Source organism: Triticum aestivum, chromosome 6B (genome assembly GCF_018294505.1).
Source record: "Triticum aestivum cultivar Chinese Spring chromosome 6B, IWGSC CS RefSeq v2.1, whole genome shotgun sequence".
Classification (NCBI taxonomy): Eukaryota; Viridiplantae; Streptophyta; class Magnoliopsida; order Poales; family Poaceae; genus Triticum; species Triticum aestivum.
In genome coordinates, this window is record NC_057810.1 from 685,564,570 (window position 1) to 685,573,712 (window position 9,143).

A 9,143-nucleotide genomic window follows, 5' to 3' on the forward strand; every position below is an offset into this window, starting at 1 on the left:
GGATAAGTCTGAGCAAGAGATGGAGGGTGCAGGGGTCACTCCGATTACTAGGAGCTGGCCCCCCAGGTGCAGAACTTGGTTCTATGTGCATGGGGGGGCGTTGGACCCGAAGACAGGCCTGGTTTCGAAGAAGGCAAGTCTAAAAGGAGCCGAACAAAAGATACATGACGCAATAGAAGAAGCTCGAGCGGGGGTGTTCACGCCAAACAGAGAGAATGACGAGCGTATGCGCGCCCTGGGAAATCCTGAACACCCGGGAAGAACACGAGGCATGAGCGTTATTCCCTGGTATGAGGGCTTTTCGGACTGGAACGATGACTACAGGTCCCGTGCAAGAAAGAAGATGGAGGAGGAGAAGAAGAGGAAGCTGGTGGAGGAGCAGAGGAAGCAGGACGCAGAACGCCTTCAAGGCCTAGAAGCAAGGCATGCGGACTTGGCACTCAAATTCCAGCAGCAGCAACATCAGAAGATCGACTCACTTAGCTAGGAAAGGGGGTCTCAGCAGTGGTAGCAGCAAGCAGATGATCGTCCATCATTGGATAGCACCGTCCCATCCATGCCGAGAAGCAGCATTGGTTCTGCCCCGGGCGACACACTGCTGGATACATACCACTCTGTGGATGACATCATAGAGAACACTAACTATGAGCTACACTCCAAAATGAAGAACATATCCATGAAGGTGGCGGACAGCGTTGCTTTCACAATTACCCCTGAAGCAACCTTCCATTGCATCCCGATTCCAGAGGGCTATGCTCGTGTCATGGTTGATGAAGTGGTGGAGCCATATTCGATGCTAGTACTTGACATTGCTGGAGGTGAAGGCGAGCGCACACTGGGAGAGGCCGTACATCGTATCATCCTATGGAGAAAGGATTGCATCATCTTTCCAAGTCCACCGACACCGTGTCGTCTGATGACTCCTCCTTGAAGTCCGCCACCGAGTTAGCAGACTCCCGCTCCTCCAAGTCCACAAACGCGTGAGCCGACTCCTCCTCGAAGTCCGCCACCTCCTCCAAGTCCCCGAACGCTTGAGCAGACTCCTCCTCCTTCATATCGGGCACAGCGTCAGGCCACTCCTCCTGCTTCAAGTCCGGCACAGCGTTAGCCACGTCAGCCGTCTCCGCCATCTCAGCAATCGCAGAAGAGACACGCCGCAGCTATGGTGCATAGCGGTACGAGTCGAGGTAGTACAGGAAGTACAGGCGGAGACAAGCAATATAAATATGGTCCAAGCCTCGCTCCTCTTCCTCAGAGGCCTTATGACATGACCGAGGAGCAAAACGCAGCCATAGTGCAGGCCCAAGTGGACGCCCATTTTGGACCGAAACCGGCACCGCCGCCAAAGGAGAAAGTGCCTGAGAAAACAATTGACCACTTCATTCGTATGGCTAGAGCACCAGCTCCCAAGCCTATTGACTCAGACTATGAGCGTTGAATCAGGAAGCTACATCGAGCACGGCTACAGAAGGAAGCGAGCTCGAGCTTGAGCCAACAAGCAGCTGGCAAAAAATGCGGGAAAACCGTTCCCCAGCTGGGAGAACAGGCGGCGCAAGCGATCCCCCCGCTTGTTGTGCCAACAGCTCATGAGAGGAGTACGCGCGCCAAATATTATTGTGGGCAAACCGTTAGCGTTCCCCAGCAGGGCAATGTGGTAATAACGGAGGAGCATATAATGCAGGCTGAAATGCTCAAGATCTCTGTTGGACAACTCCTTGAAATCGAGCCCATGTCTCCGCTTAGAGAATCGGAAATAAAATGGAAATATGTTCGGGGCCAACCTTTGGTCCATCCAGACAAGGTCAAGGACCTCCCAATGAGAATGTATGAATTGCATCAATGGTACATGAACATTACCAAGATTTCCAATCGATATTCCCTCATGGTGAATGTCAAGCATGAGCATTATTACCATGAGAAAGCTCTGGCCGTTGAGTATCCAGAACTATTTCAGTTATACAATCAAGACGCACTCTACAAGTCTATCGTCAGTTGCTATTGTTTGTATGCGATTTCTTTCTGTAATTTAAGTCTCAAGCTAGTTATGTAGTGATAATTTTGATCAATCATTACATGTAATTATCCTCACTATATTCTTTTATGTGGTATTATATGCAGGATGAAGATGTATGAAATGAAAAAATCTGGACACTATGGCATTGGGTTCATTGACCCAAATACCATTAATGAGGACATATGGAAGCTTCCATTTTATCAAGCAGGTGTAGAGGAAAGCATGCTAGAGTTCTTGAAGTGCCTCAATGTTGGAAATATGCCCTAGAGGCAATAATAAAAGGATTATTCTTATATTTCCTTGTTCATGATAATTGTCTTTTATTCATGCTATAATTGTATTATCCGAAAATCGTAATACACGTGTGAATACATAGACCATAATATGTCCCTAGTGAGCCTCTAGTTGACTAGCCTGTTGATCAACAGATAGTCATGGTTTCCTGACTATGGACATTGGATGTCATTGATAACGGGATCACATCATTAGGAGAATGATGTGATGGACAAGACCCAATCCTAAGCATAGCACAAGATCGTGTAGTTCGTTTGCTAGAGCTTTTCCAATGTCAAGTATCTTTTCCTTAGACCATGAGATCGTGTAACTCCCGGATACCGTAGGAGTGCTTTGGGTGTACCAAATGTCACAACGTAACTGGGTGACTATAATGGTATCCTACGGGTATCTCCAAAAGTGTCTGTTGGGTTGACACGGATCGAGACTGGGATTTGCCACTCCGTATGATGGAGAGGTATCTCTGGGCCCACTCGGTAATGCATTATCATAATGAGCTCAAAGTGACCAAGTGTCTGGTCACGGGATCATGCATTACGGTATGAGTAAAGTGACTTGCTGGTAACGAGATTGAACGAGGTATTGGGATACCGACGATCGAATCTCGGGCAAGTAACATACCGATTGACAAAGGGAATTGTATACGGGGTTGCTTGAATCCTCGACATCATGGTTCATCCGATGAGATCATCGAGGAGCATGTGGGAGCCAACATAGGTATCCAGATCCCGCTGTTGGTTATTGACCGGAGAGTCGTCTTGGTCATGTCTACGTGTCTCCCGAAACCGTAGGGTCTACACACTTAAGGTTCGGTGACGCTAGGGTTGTAGAGATATGAGTATGCAGTACACCGAAAGTTGTTCGGAGTCCCGGATGAGACCCCGGACGTCACGAGGAGTTCCGGAATGGTCCGTCGGTAAAGAATTATATATGGGAAGTCGAGTTTCGGCCATCGGCAATGTTTCGGGGGTCACCGGTATTGTACCGGGACCACCAGAAGGGTCCCGGGGGTCCACCGGGTGGGGCCACCCATCCCGGAGGGCCCCATGGGCTGAAGTGGGAGGGGAACCAGCCCCTGGTGGGCTGGTGCGCCCCCCTTGGGGCCCCCCTGCGCTTAGGGTTGGGAACCCTAGGGGAGGGGGCGCCTCCACTTGCCTTGGGGGGCAAGGCACCCCCCTTGGCCGCCGCCCCTTAGGAGATCCCCTCTCCTAGGGCCGGCGCCCCCTTGGGACCCTATATATAGAGAGGGGGAGGGAGGGCAGCAGCAGCCTTGCACTTGGCGCCTCCCTTCCCCCTTGCTACACCTCTCCCTCCCGCAGGCGCTTGGCGAAGCCCTGCCGGGATCCCTGCTGCATCCACCACCACGCCGTCGTGCTGCTGGATCTTCATCAACCTCTCCTTCCCCCTTGCTGGATCAAGAAGGAGGATACATCACGCTGACCGTACGTGTGTTAAACGCGGGGGTGCCGTCCATTCGGCGCTAGGATCTCCAGTGATTTGGATCACGACGAGTACGACTCCCTCAACCCCGTTCTCTTGAACGCTTCCGCTCGATCTACAAGGGTATGTAGATGCACTCCTCTCTCCCGTTGCTAGATGAACTCATAGATTGATCTTGGTGAAACCGTAGGAAATTTTTTGTTTTCTGCAACGTTCCCCAACAGTGGCATCATGAGCTAGGTCTATGCGTAGTTCTCTTTGCGCGAGTAGAACACAAATTTGTTGTGGGCGTAGATGTTGTCAACTTTCTTGCCACTACTAGTCTTATTTTTCTTCAGTGGTATTGTGGGATGAAGCGGCCCGGACCGACCTTACACGTACGCTTACGTGAGACAGGTTCCACCGACTGACATGCACTAGATGCATAAGGTTGCAGCGGGTGTCTGTCTCTCCCACTTTAGTTGGAGCGGATTCGATGAAAAGGGTCCTTATGAAGGGTAAATAGAAGTTGATAAATCACGTTGTGGCTTTTTCGTAGGTAAGAAAACGTTCTTGCTAGAACCCTATTACAACCACGTAAAAGATGCAACAACAATTAGAGGACGTCTAACTTGGTTTTGCAGCAATTGCTTTGTGATGTGATATGGCCAAAAGTTGGGATGAATGATGAATGATATATTGTGATGTATGAGATTATGTTCTTGTAATAGGAATCACGACTTGCATGTCGATGAGTATGACAACCGGCAGGAGCCATAGGAGTTGTCTTAATTATTGTATGACCTGCGTGTCAATGATTTAACGCCATGTAATTACTTTACTTTATTGCTAAACCGTTAGCTATAGTAGTAGAAGTAATAGTTGGCGAGCAACTTCATGGAGGCACAATGATGGAGATCGTGATGATGGAGATCATGGTGTCATGTCGGTGAAGAAGATGATCATGGAGCCCCGAAGATGGAGATCAAAGGAGCTATATGATATTGGCCATATCATATCACTATTATTTGATTGCATGTGATGTTTATCATGTTTTTGCATCTTGTTTACTTAGAACGACGGTAGTAAATAAGATGATCCCTCATAATAATTTCAAGAAAGTGTTCCCCCTAACAGTGCGCCGTTGCGACAGTTCGTTGTTTCGAAGCACCACGTGATGATCGGGTGTGATAGATTCTAACGTTCACATACAACGGATGTAAGACAGATTTACACATGAAAAACACTTAGGTTAACTTGACGAGCCTAGCATGTACAGACATGGCCTCGGAACACAAGAGACCGAAAGGTCGAACATGAGTCGTATGAAAGATACGATCAACATGGAGATGTTCACCGATGATGACTAGTCCGTCTCGCGTGATGATTGGACACGGCCTAGTTGATTCGGATCATGTAACACTTAAATGACTAGAGGGATGTCTAATCTGAGTGGGAGTTCATTAAATAATTTGATTAGATGAACTTAATTATCATGAACTTAGTCTAAAATCTTTGCAAAAATGTCTTGTAGATCAAATGGCCAACGCTCATGTCAACATGAACTTCAACGCGTTATTAGAGAAAACCAAGCTGAAAGATGATGGCAGCAACTATACGGACTGGGTCCGGAACCTGAGGATCATCCTCATAGCTGCCAAGAAAGCATATGTCCTAGAAGGACCGCTAGGTGAAGCACCCATCCCAGAGAACCAAGACGTTATGAATGCTTGGCAGTCACGTGCTGATGATTACTCCCTCGTTCAGTGCGGCATGCTTTACAGCTTAGAACCGGGGCTCCAAAAGCGTTTTGAGCAACACGGAGCATATGATATGTTCGAGGATCTAAAAATGGTTTTCCAAGCTCACGCCCGGGTCGAGAGATATGAAGTCTCCGGCAAGTTCTATAGTTGTAAGATGGAGGAAAACAGTTCTGTCAGTGAGCATATACTCAAAATGTCTAGGTTGCACTACCGCCTGTCCCAGCTGGACATTAACCTCCCGGACGAGGCGGTCATTGACAGAATCCTTCAGTCACTCCCACCGAGCTACAAGAGCTTTGTGATGAACTACAATATGCAGGGGATGGTGAAAACTATTCCTGAAATATTTTCAATGCTAAAGTCAGCAGAGGTAGAAATCAAAAAGGAACATCAAGTGTTGATGGTCAATAAAACCACCAAGTTCAAGAAAGGCAAGGGTAAGAAGAACTTCAAGAAGGACGGCAAGGATGTTGCCGCGCCCGGTAAGCCAGTTGCCGGGAAGAAGCCAAAGAATGGACCCAAGCCTGAGACTGAGTGCTTTTATTGCAAAGGGAAGGGTCACTGGAAGCGGAACTACCCCAAATACTTAGCGGACAAGAAGGCCGGCAACACTAAAGGTATATGTGATATACATGTAATTGCTGTGTACCTTACGAGTGCTCGTAGTAGCTCCTGGGTATTTGATACCGGTGCCGTTGCTCATATTTGTAACTCAAAGTAGGAGCTGCGGAATAAGCGGAGACTGGCGAAGGACGAGGTGACGATGTGCGTCGAGAATGGTTCCTAGGTTGATGTGATTGCCGTCGGCACGCTACCTCTACATTTACCCACGGGATTAGTTTTAAACCTCAATAATTGTTATTTAGTGCCAGCTTTGAGCATGAACATTGTATCTAGATCTCATTTAATGCGAGATGGCTACTCATTTAAAATCGAGAATAATGGTTGTTCTATTTATATGAGAGATATGTTTTATGGTCATGCCCCGCTAGTCAATGGTTTATTCTTAGTGAATCTCGAACGTAATGATACACATATTCATAATGTGAATACCAAAAGATGTAAGGTTGATAACGATAGTCCCACGTACTTGTGGCACTGCCGCCTTGGTCACATTGGTGTCAAGCGTATGAAGAAGCTCCATGCTGATGGGCTTTTAGAGTCTCTCGATTATGAATCATTTGACACATGCGAACCATGCCTCATGGGCAAAATGACCAAGACTCCTTTCTCCGGAACAATGGAGCGAGCAACCAACTTATTGGAAATCATACATACTGATGTGTGCAGTCCAATGAGCGTCGAGGCTCGTGGAGGATATCATTATGTTCTCACTCTCACTGATGACTTAAGTAGATATGGGTATGTCTACTTGATGAAACACAAGTGTGAGACCTTTGAAAAGTTCAAGGAATTTTAGAATGAGGTAGAGAATCAACGTGACCGAAAGATAAAGTTCTTACGATCAGATTGTGGAGGAGAATAATTAAGTCACGAATTTGGTACGCACTTAGGAAATGTGGAATCGTTTCACAACTCATGCCCCCTGGAACACCTCATCGTAACAGTGTGTCCGAACGTCGTAATCGCACTCTATTGGATATGGTGCGATCTATGATGTCTCTTACCGATTTACCGCTATCATTTTGGGGATACGCTCTAGAGACAGCTACATTCACTTTAAATAGGGCTCCTTCTAAATCCGTTGAGACGACACCATATGAATTATGGTTCGGGAAGAAACCTAAGCTATCGTTTCTAAAAGTTTGGGGATGCGATACTTATGTCAAGAAACTTCAACCTGAAAAGCTCGAACCCAAGTCAAAAAAATGCATCTTCATAGGATACCCTAAGGAAACCATTGGGTATACCTTCGACCTTAGATCCTAAGGCAAGATCTTTGTTGCCAAGAACGGATCCTTTCTGGAAAAAGAGTTTCTCTCAAAAGGAGTAAGTGGGAGGAAAGTAGAACTCGATGAAGTACTACCTCTTGAACCGGAAAGTAGTGCAGCTCAGGAAAATGTTCCTGTGGTGCCTACACCGACTGGAGAGGAAATTAATGATGATGATCAAGGTACTTCGGATCAAGTTGCTATTGAACTTCGTAGGTCCACAAGGACACGTTCCACGCCGGAGTGGTATGGCAACCCTGTCCTGGAAATCATGTTGTTAGACAACAGTGAACCTTCAAACTATGAAGAAGCGATGGCGGGCCCAGATTCCAACAAATGTCTTGAAGCCATGCAATCCGAGATAGAATCCAGGTATGAAAACAAAGTATGGACTTTGACAGACTTGCCCGATGATCGGCGAGCGATAGAAAACAAATGGATCTTTAAGAAGAAGACTGACGCGGATGGTAATGTTACCATCTATAAAGCTCGACTTGTCGCTAAGGGTTATCGGCAAGTTCAAGGGGTTCACTACGATGAGACTTTCTCTCCCGTAGCAAAGCTGAAGTCCGTCCGAATCATGTTAGCAATTGCCGCATGCTATGATTATGAGATATGGCAGATGGACGTCAAAACGGCATTCCTTAATGGCTATCTTAAGGAAGAACTATATATGATGCAGCCGGAAGGTTTTGTCGACCCTAAGAATGCAAGCAAGGTATGCAAGCTCCAGCGATCCATTTATGGACTGGTGCAAGCATCTCGGAGTTGGAACATTCGCTTTGATGGGATGATCAAAGCGTTTGGGTTTATGCAGACTTATGGAGAAGCCTGCGTTTACAAGAAAGTGAGTGGGAGCTCTGTAGCATTTCTCATATTATATGTAGATGACATACTTCTGATGGGAAATGATATAGAACTTTTGGACAGCATTAAGGCCTACTTGAATAAGTGTTTTTCAATGAAGGACCTTGGAGAAGCTGCTTACATATTAGGCATCAAGATCTATAGGGATAGATCAAGACACCTCATAGGTCTTTCACAAAGCACATACCTTGATAAGATATTGAAGAAGTTCAATATGGATCAGTCCAAGAAAGGGTTCTTGCCTGTATTGCAAGGTGTGAGATTGAGCTCGGCTCAATGCCCGACCACGGTAGAAGATAAAGAAGAGATGAGTGTCATCCCCTATGCCTCAGCCATAGGATCTATTATGTATGCCATGCTGTCTACCAGACCTAATGTAAACCTTGCCGTAAGTTTGGTAGGAAGGTACCAAAGTAATCCCGGCAAGGAACACTGGACAGCGGTCAAGAATATCCTGAAGTACCTGAAAAGGTCAAGGGACATGTTTATCGTCTATGGAGGTGACGAAGAGCTCGTCGTAAAGGGTTACATCGACGCTAGCTTCGACACAGATCTGGATGACTCTAAGTCACAAACCGGATACGTGTATATGTTGAATCGTGGAGCAGTAAGCTGGTGCAGTTGCAAGCAGAGCATCGTGGCGGGATCTACATGTGAAGTGGAGTACATGGCAGCCTCGGAGGCAACGCATGAAGCAATATGGATGAAGGAGTTCATCACCAACCTAGGAGTCATACCCAATGCGTCGGGGCCGATCACTCTCTTCTGTGACAACACTGGAGCTATTGCCCTTGCCAAGGAGCCCAGGTTTCACAAGAAGACCAGGCACATCAAGCGTCGTTTCAACTCCATCCGTGAAAATGTTCAAGATGGAGAGATAGATATTTGCAAAGT